This window comes from Cryptomeria japonica, chromosome 3 (genome assembly GCF_030272615.1).
Source record: "Cryptomeria japonica chromosome 3, Sugi_1.0, whole genome shotgun sequence".
Lineage (NCBI taxonomy): Eukaryota > Viridiplantae > Streptophyta > Pinopsida > Cupressales > Cupressaceae > Cryptomeria > Cryptomeria japonica.
Genome location: NC_081407.1, coordinates 963,953,313 through 963,970,686, shown reverse-complemented (window position 1 = coordinate 963,970,686; position 17,374 = coordinate 963,953,313).

Genomic DNA, 17,374 nt, shown 5'->3' with positions numbered 1-17,374 from the left:
ATCAAAATGCTGCCGAAAATGTCAGATCTGCAACTTAAAAATACAAAATATGCAACAAGGATGTTAAATGCAAAAGGGACAAGTGTCCCACCGGGTGTGCCAAAATGTATATGGTGAAAATGGATAACAATAATAACGATATTGAAAGGCTAAATGAATTCAACCACAAAAACCCTAGCCTAACAACAACAAAGATCCACCATAACATATGAAGATTACCTAAGACAATGCAAATCAAATGAAATCACAAAGATTATACCATCACATGTCCAATAGGGTTTGGATCTCCATTCTTCCTATCTCCATTGATCTTGCTTGATATATTTACTCTCAGATTTTATGTGCACAAGAGCTCAACAAAGAATGGAATGTGGTTGCTAGTAGGATTGTAGTGTAGTCAATTGCATAAAAGATGATTAGAATGCATAGAATGATTAGGGTTTGATAATGAAGGAAGCATCTCCTTATATAGAAGACACTGTATGAAATGGAGGGATAAGATTGAGAGGTGTAAAAGGAGGTCGGCTATGATTAGAGGGTAGGTAAAAGAAATAATAAAATAATGAAAGGGGTAGGTAGTGTATGAATTAAGAGATGAATGACATATGTCATGGGTAGAAAAGGTTAATGACTTAATTAAATAAATAAAGATTTATTTAATTAATAGAAGAAGTGGGATCAATTAAATAAATAAGATATTTATTTAATTTAGGAAAAGGATAATTTAAATAAATAAATGTATTTATTTAAATGAGAAATAAGGCTAGAAGAGGATAAATGAATTAATTAAATAAATAAAGATTTATTTAATTAATAGAAGAATTAAGCTTAGATAATTAAATAAATAAAATATTTATTTAATTAGACTCGACAATTTTGGATGTCTACAGCTGGATATGGCATAGGAGACTCTGCCATGTAAACTTTGATAGCATTGTGAAGGCCAGTAAGATCAAGGCAGTCAGAGGGTTACCGGTGCTAAGTAAACTGGAAAATACCTTGTGTAGAGAGTGTCAACTGGGGAAAATGTCTTCCTCAACCTTTAAAGGTAAATGTTTCACTGCTAACAATTTGCTTGATCTTGTGCATACTAATTTGTGTGGTCCTATGAAAACTAGGAGTGTGTAGGGTGATAGGTACTTCATGATTCTCACTGATGACTACTCAAGAATGATGTGGGTCACATTCTTGAAAGATAAGTCTGAAGCTTTTGTAAAGTTCAAAGCTTTCAGAGCATTAGTGGAGAAGGAAAGCGGTAAAAGGATCAAGTGCTTGAGAATTGATCAAGGAGGGGAATTCACTTCCAGTGAATTCAACAAGTACTATGAAGAACATGGCATCAAGAGGCAATTGTCCGCCCCCTAGACTCCATAGCAGAATGGCCTAGCAGAGAGAAACAACTAGACTGTGGTTGAAGCAGCTAGAACTATGCTGATCCAAAGAAAAGTTGCTCACACCTTTTGGAGAGAAGTGGTGAGCATTGCAGTATACACAATGAACTGGGTACTTATCAAGAAAGGAAAAGACAAGACTCCTTATGAGTATTAGACCGGTAAGACTCCTGTAGTAAGCTACTTTAGAATGTTTGGTAGCAAATGTTATATCAAGAGGAGTGAACATCAGAGTAAGTTCGATGCAAAATGTGATGAAGGAATATTCCTAAGATATTCCACCAAGAGAAAAGCTCTCAAATGTTTCAACAATAGGACTTAGAGAATTGTTGAAAGCATCAATGTTAGAATTAATGAAAACTCTGGAAAACCCGAGGAAACCGGAAGTAAGCAAGTAAGAGATGAACTGGTAGTAACCTTCTAGGAACTGGTTGCTAGTCAACCAAGTACTAGTAACAATGTTCCTACACCGGTAGATGTAGATGCTAATACTGATGGAGATGAGGATGAAGAAGAAAAGCAAGAGGAATCTATCAAGACCATTCCTCGGTATGTCAAGCTGAATCATGATCCTAAGAAAATCATAGGAGATAAGGATGCAGGAATCCTTGCAAGAAGAAAGGTCAGAGAAAATTCATGTATGATCTCTAAATTTGAGCCTGAATCATTCAAAGAAGAACATAAAGATGAAGACTGGATCAAGGCAATGGAGGAATAACTTGACCAGATAGAGAAGAATGGCACATGGTCTTTGGTACCCAGACCAGAGCATAAAAATGTCATTGGTACCAAATGGGTTTTCAAAAACAAGTTGAATGAGGATGGCACAGTGATTAGAAACAAAGCCAAACTGGTGTGTAAAGGATATGCCCAAGAAGAAGGAGAAGACTATGTAGAAACCTTTGCTTCTATAGCCAGGTTGGAAGGAGTTCGTATGTTTCTTGCATATGCAGCTTTTAAAGGATTCAAATTATATCAAATGGATGTAAAATCTACATTCCTAAATGGTTTAATTGAAGAGGAGGTGTATATAGAGAAACCAGATGGGTTTTCCCTATCTGAAGATAGTGACATGGTGTGTAGGCTACATAAAGCCTTATATGGTCTAAAGCAAGCACCTAGACCATGGTATGAATGCCTGCACTCCCATCTTGTGAAGATTGGATTTGAGAGAACAATCGAAGATAGCAATATCTACTTGAAGTCTGAAGGAGATCAGATCCTGATCTGTGAGGTATTTATTGATGACATTATCTTTGGTGGAGATGACAAGACGAGTCATGAGTTTGCAGATGAGATGAAGAAATAGTTTGAGATGTCACTCATAGGGGAGATTAAGTTCTTCATTGGACTAAAGATTTAGCAGATGAAAGATGAAATCTTTATCATTCAGTCCAAATATGTCAAAGAGGTGTTGAAGACCTTTGGCATGGAGGATAGCAAACTGGTTGGTACACTGATGGTGACTGGTTGTAAACTATCCAAAGAGGATGACTCAGCCTTGGTTAATGAGAAGGAATACCGATCAATGATTGGTAAGTTGCATTATGTAGTGCATAGCAGATCGGACATTGCACATGTAGTTGGTATTACTGCAAGGTTCCAGAAAAGTCCAAAAGAATCCCACTTGGTTGCAGTCAAGCAGATTCTTAGGTATCTGAAGGGAACTATTGATTTTGGATTGTGGTATCCATATAGCAAGGATTTCAACTTGAAAGTATTCACAGATGTTGATTGGGCAGGTAATGTGGATGACCGGAAGAGCACAACTGGTGGTGCATTTTTTCTCGGTGGTAGACTAGTCTCATGGATGAGTAAGAAGTAGAGTTGTATCTCTCAGTCTACAGCGAAAGCAGAGTATGTTGCAGCTTTCATGAACTACACTCAAACAATTTGGATGAAGCATATATTAAATGGCTTCAAAGTTCCTATATCTAAATCGGTAAGTATATTCTATGACTATACTAGTGCAATTAACATCTCCAAGAATCCGGTTTTACATTCTAGAACCAAGCACTTTGAGCTCAAGTATCATTTCTTGAGGGAAAAGGTTCAGAACAAAGAGATTACACTAGAACATGTTTCTAGTAAGGAGCAGTTAGTAGACATATTCACCAAGCCTCTCCCAAAGGCTACATTTATGTACTTAAGAGTTGAATTAGGGGTGCTGCCCCTTCGAGAGGTAAACTAAAAGTAAATTCTCCACATCAATCAAGTATTGCATAGTCAAATTTTTTTTCAGGATTGATGTGTTGAAGGATGCTACTCCTCAGGGGGAGAAGCATAATGGAATAGGGAAGCTTGTGCCTCCACTTTGGCAATGTTGTCAAACGAGGAGAAGAAGTGAAGTGGAGAGAAGATATCTGCAGTAAGGGTGGGAGAAGATGTGGAGTGGATGTGAAGCAGAGAGATATCTTTGTATATTGCCATCAATGCCAAAGGGGGAGATTGTTGGCATTATGTGAACTAGTATGAGGACATAATGACATTGTATGTTGTCATTGATGTCAATATGTTGCAGATCAGAGAACCGGTATGTTACCAAGAACCGATATATGTGAGAACCGACATAACATTGTGAACTGGTATATGTGCCAGAGTGAAGCAGTATGTTTGTTCCAGGTGAACCGGCATGTGGTTATGGGAACTGGTACATAGAAGCTTTGTATGACTACCGATTGGTAGTCTCAGAGTTTCTGGTTGAAGTGCTTCAAGCCTGTATGACTCAACTGGTGACTTTGTGTGATGAGTTAGTATTGTAACAAAGAAAAGATCTTGTTGCCACATCCTCTTTGTGCGCGTGAAGGATCTTACATGAAGGAGATTTTTCCTATCTACCTTGGGAATGTGCGAAGTCTATAAATGGTGATAATGTGTGACGGGTTACCAGCCGCCATGAAATTGGTGGAAAACTAATGACGAAGAATGTCTTGAGATTGGTTCAAGACTATTGCATTTAATGCAATATTCTCAACGGTCAGGATTGAACCATTTGAATTGCTTAACCTAACAGGTTTTGGGTTTAGGGTTTATGCTACCGACCTATCTATTTGCTATAAGGTCGATGTTGTGTTTCATTCTAAAGGTGTTGGCAAAAGTTGTGTGTGTGTATCCAAGTGAAGTGATACGTGATTCTTGCCATACCAGATGAGATAAGAGGATTGATTCCTACATTGTGTGTGTGCAAAAGAAATGAACTTAAGCGGATCTTCATTAGACATTGAGTGCTATTATCAGATCATTGTAATACCTGTTGATCTTTAACCACTTCAACAGTTGGAAAATCCCTTAATCGGGTAGCTTTAATTAGCTTATTGTAAATCCTTTAACAGAGTGACTCAAAACCATTGAGTTCTTGAAATCCTCTAACAAGGTAACCTTTAATAGGGTTTAACCCTTAACCGAGTATTCTAGCCATCCCTTAACTAGGTGATCCCTAACAAGATCGGTTCCTAACAGAACCTATTGTATCGGTCTTTAACCGAACAAGGCTCCTAACAAAGTGGACTTCTAAAGAGTTCAAAAATAGCTTGTGGGTATTCATCCCCACCATGGTTTTTCCCAGTTGGGTTTCCACATGAAAAATCTGTGTGTCATGTGTGGTATTATTCATGTGATGGTTTAAGTGTTGTGTGTTTGAAGGTAAATCATGTTGATCTAGTTGTTTATATATCTTTGATGGTAGATTACCTGTTCATGCACTAGGGTGAAATGGAAATGAAGTATCAGATTGTATGAAAAGATAAGTGTCAACCGGTTTACGCTTGTCTCAGTTATTTTGGGTTTTGCCGGTTGTACTCTGTTTATGACCGGTGTTACTATTTGTCTATCAAAGCACAGTGTCTGGTGACAAACCGGTTTAGGATTGTGTTTTTTTGTCTGTACTGATTCACCTCCCCTCTCAGTACCAGTTTGGTACTATCCATCCATCATTGAGTTATCAATATTATGAATGCAATATGTATTATTTCAAGATTTTAGAGTAATCTTAAGGAAAATCATGAATCAACAGTGAAAAGGATTTTCCAGTATCTACAAGGCACAACAAATCTTGGTTTATGGTATCCTAAAGATGAAAATTTTGATTTATGTGCACACACCGATGCTAATTGGGCAGGAGATGTAGATGACAGAAAGAGAACCACCGGTGGAGCATTCTTTCTTTGCAGCAGATTGATTTCATGGTTGATAATGAAAAAAAGTTGTACATCATTATCAATAGCAGAATCAGAATATGTTGCAGCAACAACTAATTGTACTCAGGTATTATGGATTAAGCAAATGTTGAAGGACATAAAGGTAAAATGCAAAGAACCTATAATTATTTACTATGATAATATGACAGCAATTGATATATCTAAGAATCCGGTATTTCACTCCAAAACTAAACATGTTTCTATCAAATTCAATTTTTTGAAAGACAATGTTGAAGCAAAAGAAGTGAAAATGGTTTATGTGAATAATAAAGAGTAGAATGCAGATATCTTTACTAAGCCTTTGCCTAAGGAAACTTTTAAATATCTCAGAGAGAGGCTTGGAGTAATACCCTCACCGATAGAGACTTAGACAGTTGGAGAATGGCATCAGACCGATAGAATTTACAGAGAAATCTTTTTTTCTGGCTTTGATGGAGGAGAGCTACTTCTCAAGGAGAGTAGTTGGTATTTGTAATTAGTTCTATAAATTGGTTGTATTTGGTTTTTGTATTGCTTTGGCATTTGATGTCAAATGGGGAGAGATATTTATGGAAAAACACATTCTTTTGGGGAGAGACTACTCATTGGGGGAGAGATATTTTGTATTTTGATTTCTGGTAATTGATCTCTTCGGAGATTGTTGGTTTTTGGTTTTTGGCATTTCTGCTTTGGCACTTAGATGGTTTTTCTAGCTTGTGTTGCCATCAATGCCAAAGGGGGAGATTGTTGGTATTATGGATGTGTTGCATTCATTTGTCATTGATGTCTATACTTGTCAACACTTATCAACACCTATCTTTCTGGAGATCTTTGGTTATGTTCACCGGCATGTTCAGTGACTTATGCACAGTCACCGGTATTTGGTTCACCGACAAGTTATATTGTTCACTGACACAGAGGGTGACTTGTTATCATCTAGAGATTACTTTGTTATGTCGAAGACATGGTTTGGACACTTGGTTTTGGTGATTTGTTTATTGGTCTAATCGAATTTGCATATTTGTTGTTACCGGCAAATTGGTCTAGGTTATGGACCAACATGTGTTATCTATTCCAAATCAGCATGACACATTATGGAGATGATTTATTGATTGGTTATTATTGTAAATACATTAAGCTGACATGATGCATCACATCTTGACTTATTTGTAATTGATTTAATTGTAATATTCTTAGTGAGCCGACCTACACATTTGGTCTTAGGTTTTGGCATATATGTAAGATCTCAATTGTGAGATTAACATGATAGTGGTAGAGGAATGTAATAAGAAATATGCAAATATAAGCAGAGCTACTCACGCAGACATCATTTGAAGATTCAAGGAAGGTATGAAGAAGATAATCTAAGCCTAACCGGTACTGAATCTAGCATGTGAAGATGCTATTTTGAGCAGCACATTATGTAGGATTTGATCATCCTATTGTACTCAATGTGACTCTCATTTTGCGATTGAGCAGTGAGCTCTAGGCAGTTGGCCTTTTTGCATGTGTATACCCCATTTGTACACACATACTATCTGTAGTAGTATCATCTGATTGTGGTAAGGTTTCCCACCATGGTTTTTCCCCTTACAGGGTTTCCACATACAAATATCTGTGTTATGTGTTATGGATGTTATTTCTCTTCCTATTTCATGCATTAAACTTTACCGGTATTGTTATTAACTATTAAACCGTCAATTGACATTAGGTTTGTTTTATCGGTATTAAGCATCAAGTTTTATTAAGTTATATTTGGGTTGAAATTAATAGACAAGTGATTCACCCCCCCCCCCCTCTCAGTTGCCTCTGGGTCCTAATAGTGTTTGGCATTCCCTAAGAAAGGGTTTTCAAATGCATCTGAGATAATCTTGATTGAAGGTCATCATGGTAGCATAGTTATCAACTCTTGTGTTGGTTGAAGCTATCAAGGAACCCCAACCCGAGTTCAAGCTACACTCGATGAAAGCCAGTGAAATTGACAAAATAGTGGCTTTATCATCTGTGCCCCTTGGTGTATTGTTGGTAGAATATATTTGTTCCTACATTCATTGCAAGATCAAAGAACTTGAGATAAGTTCATTCGAAATGAGTTTAATGGGTTCTGTGACAATGGTCAATTGAAGCCAGAATTTCTATCTCTAAAGACAAAGGGTCTGGCAAATGTGATTGCTTTTCCTATTTAGTTTCATGACAACTGGGTTAGATATGTACTAAGTGATGAATACTAAGAGTGGGGGGTGAATTAGTATACCAAAAAATACTGATCTCAAACACTTAAACAATTTAGCAGTTAACCGGTACAACAGATTTACTAACAAACCGGTTAAGATAAATGCAAACTAAACAACAATTAAAGTATTCACCCACAAGAGCACAATCACCATAACACAAGATATTTTGATGTGGAAACCCAAATGGGAAAAACCATAGTGAGATGAAAATCACAAGTAACTATCTACAGAATAGTAACTAGATTGGTTAAGGTCAGACCGGTTAAGGTCATACAATGTTCTTCACCAAAACAGATCTTGTTAGGAATCTAGATCTATGTTAGGAGATAAGTCCTGTTAAAGACTACCTTGTGAGAGGATTTCAGATCCACAGTTGTGAACCACCTTGTTAGAGGATTTACAAAGGCTTTGCCAGGCCTACCCGGTTAAGGGTTTCAAACTTGTCGAAGATGTAAGTAATCAACAAGTGAGTGATCTAGATACTAGCACAATATGCTTGGTTAGATCCTTGATAGCTCATTGTTAATGCACATTTAGCATTACTTCAGTCTTCAGTATCTCCACACTCTATTTCTTCACATAGACCTAATCTTTTCGTCTATGTTCGTACATACAGAAACCTCATGCACTTCTAAAACCCCTAACTCACTATAAAACCCTAGACATGATATCCTTATAAAGGAATCTGATTTCATGTTGGTCCAATAAGATTACATTGCAAGTTCCTAGGTTAAGTGCATTTGGACACATTTGGTAACATGACACAAAAGCACCACCAAAGTGTTGGTGGATGATAACTCATCACAGAAATACTAGTTGGTAATTCATCATAGAGTAATACTGATTTATTACCGATTACCGGTTCATACATTTTACTAATTACTGGTTTGACAAAATGAAGACTGGGAAAATGTTAACAACCGCTTTGTTCCTTCATATCGCTTTGGGATCCTTGAACCATTTGAGGTCTTCATACTGCTTGGGTCTTCATACCGCTTGAGATTGGTAAACACTTTCTGCAAAACGCCAATAGTCTAAAACAATTACCGGTTGAGCATAACTCATACATAGGGAAGTGATCATAAAACAAGTGTGTCTATCAATGACAATCACAACAACATCAAAATGGCAACAATCTCCCCCTTTGGCATTCATGGCAACACTTAGGAAAATTTTGACATCTAAGTGTTTTTCAACAAAAATATGTCATAATCAAAATTAGTCCCCCTAAGCATATACACTATCCCTTTTGTAGAAATTACAATGTATACTACTCCCTTAAAGAGATAAACATGAAAGTATACATAACATTCATTAAAATTTTAAATACTACTCCTCCTTTGCCAACAATGACAAAATACTAAGTAGAATAACCCTTGTTTCTCATTATCATTAAAATAATAAATGTTCATGACAATAATGAGTGAAACTTATCAAAAACCAATTTAAAATCCTGCACAAAAGTCTTCATGGATAAAGACCATGACTCAATTAATGAGGTAGCAACCTCACTTTCCATCTGCATTTGAGATACATATTCTTCCATGGCATCAATTGTGCTCATCTCTTGAGTGACCGTTAAAGCTTCCAGATTGAGAAAACACTTCTAAAGTATTTGCAGTCTGGGTAATAAAACCAGTTGAAGTTCCTACAAATCATTGGTCTTGTTGCTAATTTCCAACTCTATTTTGGCAGACTAGAGCTGAAACCGGTGAACAGTTTGCCCATATGTGGTGAAGGAATCATAGGGCGTCTTAAAGGTGCTTATGTATGCCTGCAAATCAGATTGTAGTTTTTCCTTCTGTGCAAGCACATCATCACAAAATAGATGGGGTTGGCTGATTTTTCTTAACAGTAGCTTGCCCTCATGCATAGCATCTCTTATGTTCTTCTGCTATTTTAGAAGTTTAGACCAGAGCTCATTCAATTTCTTCACTAAGGCAGTGTTTAGTGCCTTTTAATGCTTCTTCTATGCATTAGCTTCAGCAACCTCTTCTAGACATTCTACCTGGTCCTCTACAACTGTACATAGGAGTTTTAGTTGGGCCAAAGAGGAATCGGTATTGGGGAGGTTTGTATTGGGAATCAAACTAGTAAGAGTATCCACTGCAGTTTGAATAACATCTTGCTCCTTTTTCCTCCTTAATGCTTCCAGTCGCTCTTGTGCAAGCTTAATGCTTTGGAGCAGCTCCGATTCATTTGCAAATTAGAGGTCAATAGGACTGGTGATGTCAGCTGGTTTGGCTTGACCACTGGTTGCCTTTGGGGTCTCCACTTGTGTGCTCTTTGCCGCTTCCTTCTTCTCTTTGGCTTTTTGCTTTTCCTCTTCTACCTTCTTTTTCTCCTCTTCTTTCTTTTTCCTCTCATCTTCCTTCTTCCTTTCTTCTTCCTTCTGCTTCTCCTCATTTTGTTTCCTCTTCTCCTCTTCTCTCTGCTTCTCCTCTTCTTTCCGCTTCTCCTCTTCTTTCTTTTTCTCTTCCTCTTTCTTCTTTTCCTCTTCCTTCCTTTTCTCTTCTTCTTTCCTTTTCTCTTTCTCTTTCTTCTTCTCCTCCTCTTTCTTATTTTCTTCTTCTTTCCTCTTTTCCTCTTCTTTTCTCTTCTCTTCTTCCCGTTTCCTTTTCTTCTCTTCTTGTTTCCTCTTCTCTTCTTCCTGTTTCGCTTGCTCTTTGTCAGCCTTTTCTTTGCCCTGTCTCTCCTTGTCTGCTTTTTCTTTTTCAGTATCTGGAGTGATATCTTCAACATCTAACACATCAACATCAATTGTGTCTACCTGTTTTGTAACTCTTTCTCCTTTATCATCAAATTCCTCATCTGGTTTTCCAATTTCTAGTTCCTGTTCGACCTTCTTGTTAGACTCAGATACTTGGTGCAATCTCAGAGCGGCTTTGGCATGGGAGTGTGTATCTTTCACCACTTCAGAGACTTTGCCTTCCAGTAACAAGAGTCTTCTTCTTCTCATGAAGAAGAGGCCTTTGTACTTATCCATGATTTCATAGAGCTCAGAATTTGACACATCAGGAAAATATTGTGCAAAGATTTCCTCTCTTATTTCCTATCCTTTTCAATGGCAATGCACCATTTGTTATCTAAATAATTGTATAAAGAATCCGGTGTCACTGATCTAATTTTTGATGGCATCCGGTCATTAATACATAGATATTAGATGACTTCCTGTTCAACTTCCTCTTTTTCATTATCATTAAAATCATCAAAGCGATCTATTAAATCACTTAGCACTTTTCTCCTAACATTCTTGATAGTCCTTTGACAATGTGTCAATGGTTCATAAGAGGAAATGTCTATATTTATCAGTGCTGACGATGTTGATTCATTGCTGGTTATCTTTTCCTTCTTCCTTGTTTGCCTAGTCTTCTTAGGCTACACTTTAGGTTCTGTATCCTCAGAATCTAGTGAGTTTCTCTTATTCTTCCACTTTCTTTCAAAAACCTTGGCAGGTGCAACCTCCGGTTTATTTTTGGCTGGTGACCGCTTGGTCACTTTAGGACTTGTTGAGGTAACCAATGCCGATACCGATGGCACTACCTTTCCCTTCTTCATTGAAGGTTCTTCAACTAGTTTTATCCTTTCCAAGTAGGTGTCGGTTCTCTTCTTCTTCATATTAAGAGATGAGGCAAGTAGGGTAGAGGCATACCCATCTAGCATGTCATACATCACCTCATATCCCATGGGTTCAATTTTTCTTTTCTGGGCTCCACCGCCTCCATTATGCACTCATCTACTTTGATGATAAATCAGATGTCCTCTTCATACTTCTTAACAATATCGCCAGATATCCTCATTTGTTGGCTCATCTTCCGCTTGAATTCATCAAAATATTTATTCAAGACTTTAGGATACCCGATTCCCACCGCTTGAAGACTTTCTCTGATTTGTTTGGTAACCAGTTGGTTAGTAGACCATTGAATATCACCGACTCCCAGAAAATAGCCTTGAAAGTAGAAAAACAAACCTACCAAAAGTTGTCCAAATTTGAATCTTAGGGTACTGTCCTATTTGATAGACTTTAGGTTGAATAATAGTTGCTTCTACATATTGGTGCATAGATCAAATGATAGATCTTCCATGATCATTCTGTAGGCAGCATTCACCGCAGCAGTAGAGACATAGTTTATTCTACTAGCATAAAACGTCTGGTATCTAATCACCATGTAGGCATACTTGACCAAATCATCCTTGATGGTGTTGACAGTCATTCCCTATTGGTTGCTCATAGAACTAGTGAGCTTAGTCATTTCAGTCTTGATGACTTTTCTTAGGGCTCGCACCTCACCAGTGTTGCAGAAACCAGTGACAACATGAATGGCTTCAGGCATAATGTCATGTGTCCTCTCGAGATACTTCTTGTCACCATGCACTTTGCTCAGAATGATGCGTATGTGATCTTTCGTAAATTATTCAAGAAAGTACACCGCATTATGAAGTTTCTTCCTCTCTAGGATGTTGTATTTTGGTTTGATCTTCTTGTCATCCTTGTAGAACAAACCTAGCTGAGAATGGATCACTAGAGATCCTAGGTCTTCTAATTTACAATCAATGTACCCTAAAATATCATCTTCCACTATGACTCTAGCGGGTATCTGGGATAGGGCATTGTATTTCACCTTCTGTTGGATAAAATCTGCTCAATCAATAGGTGCACTAGGACTGGAGTGCGATGCAGAAGCCATGATTAACTGATAAACAAGAATTTTGATAAATACCTTCAGAATTTCAAAATTTAGGGTTTGTCAATACAACGTACACTTCACCACTTCGATTGTTTGAATACCACTTAGTGTTCTTCACTGATAGGTTGCAAGAACCTCAGAATTCTTTTGCTAGATTTCAATTCACTCTGAATTGCAAGTCAAATTGCCTTTGGTCGCTCTGCACTTGAAAATTTCTTCGCTCGCAAATTGATAAGTGGAAATGACTTGAAAATCCCTTTTAAACAAATTCTTCACCTACCATAATAAATACTCCACCATTAGGTTATAAACCCTAATTTTTCCTTTTACCATTTTTGATCTTTTGTCGATTGACAGGTAACACATACTGGTGAAAACTGAGGGTTCAAAACATTTCACCGATTTGTTCCCCCTAAGCTTTTCTAAAGGTTATTTTACCGGTTCAAAGACTTCTACACTAGGTGCAGAAACCGGTTCTTCCTGTGACACTTCTTTAGGTTTCTTCTTCCATGTTTTATTTATTCCTGCTTGAACGGTTTCAACATCAATCTTCCCTTCTAGAGTGACTAGTATGTCATCTGATAGGTTTTTTCTCATTCTACAGGTTCTGGTAGGGTGTCCCAGTTTGTTGCAATGATAGAATACCATTCTAGGTGTTCTCCATGGTCCATTGTTCATTCTACCATTCTTCCTCCTACATGTTGCAGCAGTGTGACCACTACCACGACAAATCAAACAGGCTGCTCTCCAACCGGTTGCTGCTTGATAGCCACCACCACCTGACGGATGGTCATAGGCATTATACTAGTTTGGATTCGGGTTCACAAAGGATTCAGGAAAAACTCCTTGAGTCCTTTGAGTATATCTCCTGATGTTGTGCATAACATACCTACATTCAAATGCTCTATGCCCAAACTTGTTGCATGCATAATAGTTACCATTGAATCTTTTGGATCTAGGCTTATTATTTAGAAAATAAGGAAAATTATTATAAGCCTTATTTCTACACACATTAGCAGTATGTCCTTCCTTGAGACAATTAAAGAAAATAGGTTTAAACTTTTGCTTACCTTTATCCTTTGGTGTCGGTTGCTTCTTTGATGCTCCATCTTTTGCTCCAGAGGTCTCACCTTCCTCATAACCAGAAAAACCAAGTCCAATGGTATTCTTTATCGATTTTGCTGATTCAAGCTTTTGTTCTAGCTTAACAGTACTCTTATTGAATTTGGCAAGCATTTCCTTTGACTCAATGACTTCCTTGGAAATAGCAGCATTGCATTTCTTCAATGCTGCATTCTTAGAAATAGCCATGTTTAGTTCACCTTGCATTTCTTCTTTTTCTACTTTACTCTCTTGGAGATGAGCGGTAAGGGCACTGATTTCTTGCTTCAGCTTGGAGATCTCATGATCTTTGTCTTTTACTAGATCTTCAACTTTCCTTTGGTTCTCAAGCTCTTGGCACATTTTGATAGTTAGTCCTTCTAGATCCCTTCTCAGGTTAGCATTAGATTCATTTTTTTTTTCAACTTATTCAACTAGGGCTTCCATGTCTGCTTCATCAGAAGAACTATTTTCCATAAGTTCCATTAGTTTCTCAGAATGCTCTCTTCTCTTTGCTAGAGAGGCTTTATACTTGACTTTAAGTTCATCAAAGGCTTTCTTAGTCTAAGTGAGATGATGAGTAAGTTCCCTCACAGTGTATTTCCCCATATCTTCTTTCAAGTGGTTAAACTTATAGAAAGGTTGGCTCTGATACCAATTGATGAATACTAAGAGGGGGGCTGAATTAGTATACCAAAAAATACTGAACTCAAACACTTAAACAGTCTAGCAGTTAACCGGTATATCAGATTTACTAACAAACAGGTTAACACAAATGCAAACCAAACATCAAAATAAAGCATTCACCCACAAGAGCACAATCACCATAACACAAGATATTTTGACGTGGAAACCCAAATGGGAAAAACCACGGTGAGCTGAAACTCACAAGTAACTATCTGTAGAATAGTAACAAGGCCAGTTAAGGTCATATAATGTTCTTCACTAGAACAAATCCTGTTAGGAATCTAGATATTTGTTAGGAGATAAGTCCTATTAAAGACTACCTTGTGAGAGGATTTCAGATCCACAGTTGTGAACCACCTTGTTAGAGGATTTACAAAGGCTTTGCCAGGCCTACCCAGTTAAGGGTTTCAGACTTGTCGAAGATGTGAGTAATCAACAAGTGAGTGATCTAGATACTAGCACAGTATGCTTGGTTAGATCCTTGATAGCTCATTGTTAATGCACATTTAGCATTACTTCATTATTAAGTATCTCCACACTTTGTTTCTTCACACAAACCTAATCTTCTCTTTTGTGTTCGTACATACAAAAACCTCATGCACTTCTAAAACCCTTAACTCACTATAAAACCCTAGACATGATATCCTTATAAAGGAATCTGATTTCATGTTGGTCCAATAGGATTACATTTCAAGTTCCTAGGTTCAGTGCATCTGGACACATTTGGTAACATGACACAAAATCACCACCAAAGTGTCAGTGGATGATAACTCATCACAGAAATACCGGTTGGTAATTCATCATAGAGTAATACCGGTTTATTACCGATTACCAGTTCATACATTACTAATTACCAGTTTGACAAAATGAAGACTAGGAAAACATTAACAACTGCTTTGTTCCTTCGTACCGCTTTGGGATCTTCGAACCACTTGAGGTCTTCTTACCGCTTGGGCCTTCATACCACTTGAGATCGGTAAACACTTTCTGCAAAACACCGATAGTCTAAAGACTATAATTCATAATACCAGTTGGAACAATTACCGATTTAGCATAACTCATACATAGGGAAGTGATCTAAAACAAGTGTGTTTCCATCAATGACAATCACAACATCATCAAAATGCCAACACTAAGAAGGGTTCATGATCAATTTTTGTGGCTGGAGGCTAATGCACCGATCAAGATTTCAAAGGAGGTGATTCAAAGAGTGACTGGGTTTAGTGCTACCAGTGAAGCACTAACCCTACAAATGATTTCATCAAATGAAGTCATTTGGTTAACTAAATCCTGGTGTGATAGTTGAGCAATCACTATCACTCTTATTGAGGATGCTGAAGTAAGATTTGCCTTTGCAGTGTCAGTTTACAGGGTATATCAATCAAGCTGGATGAACAGTGTGTCGAGTGGTACCATCCATGTTGGATACCGGATTATCAAAGAAGATGAAACATATGATATATGCAAGATGATTCAAAGTCAGTTCATGGTGAACATGGAAAGAATAAAGAAGGATAAGAAGCAATCCTTCAAATATGGCTCTCTACTAGTATGTATATTCTTCTATGTGCTAAAATAATTTCCTGGTAAGGGAAATATAGTATGGTCATAGGAGAAACCTATCATGGTTCAGATAGGTGAAATGATTCAGGATCTGGGAGATAATTTTGGGGAAGAAATATGGGTTTATTTCAAATAATTCCAATCTAGAATGCACAAGAGGGAAAGAATTCCAACCAGAATAGTGCAGAAATACAAGAACAACATCTATTTTCTTGTAGATACAGATTGTTGTATTATTCAAGCAATTGAACCTAGAACTTTTTGGGTTCCACCAATGGGATATGAGGTTTTAGCAGATCTGGTTAAAATTCATATCAATATGCTTCTATCTAAACTGGTAGATTTGAAGGCAAAGAGGTTTGGAAGATATGAGGAGGCAAGTTCTAAAATAAAACAAGAACTATAGGCACCTATCATTAAAAGAAAAGTAAAGAAAATGATAGATACCCTTGACAAGAAATATGGAGGTGAAGCATTTGGTGCCACTACCTCCACCGGTGTGAGTGAGAAAGAAGGGATCACACCTGCCAAAGATGAAGAACTAACCGGTGAAAAGAAGAAAGTGACAAGAACAAAACCAAAGGGCACTACAACAACTAAATCGGCAACATACACAAAGGAAAATAATCCAGGTACTCCGATATCTTCACCAAGCAAAGATAGATTGGTAGGAGTAACTTACACCAAAAAGAGGAAGAGTGATCCAAAACTTAAAGAGGATAAGAAAGAAGGTGACATTAGGTCAGATGTGGAAGTAACAAAGGTTAGAAGAAGTCAAAGGAATAAAGCTCCAACAATTGATGAGATGGTGCATGGCATCAAATAATTTGGAGGTTTGTTTAGTGTTGGAAGGAGATATTCTCTTAGTAATGATGAAGACAAGAGGAAACTTGAGGAAGTTTTGATTTGGAACTTGCACACCTTTTGTAGAACTCCCAGTGAATTGTATGGCATTATTCAATCAGATTTGTTGGATAAAATTGAAGGAAGATGGAAGTCTGCTCTAGCTATTGAAAAAGAGCCTATAATAAAAGCTCTCATGGAAGTGCAACATGAATTAGATTTTGATCAAGCTTCACTGGTGGATGAAGCATGCATTCAACATTTTAAGATAAGGAACAAAACTGGAAGAGTGGTAGTAGGTGAAATTAGAGAAGTGTACGCTAAAGGTGTTGCCTTGTGGATGGAAATTATGGACCAGCAAAAGAAGGTTGAAGAAGAAATTGAACAAGAAACTAAATAGGACAAAGGGGTAGTTGTCCTTGATAAAGGGAAAGTTAAAGACTCCATTGAAGGATTTGATACATTCTCTATTGAGGACATCATAGGATATGTTGTGTCAGACATTCCCAATTTGACAACAGGTATTGAACAGCTAGTTCATACTTCACCGATAGAGGAAGCTGATAAAACTAAATTGTTAGGTCAAGGTGAAGTGTTAGTTGAAGACATTCCTTATGAGGATACACCTCATAGAAAATTACCAACACCAAATCCTAATCTCTCTCAAGAAGGAAAAGAGGAAGAAAATAAGA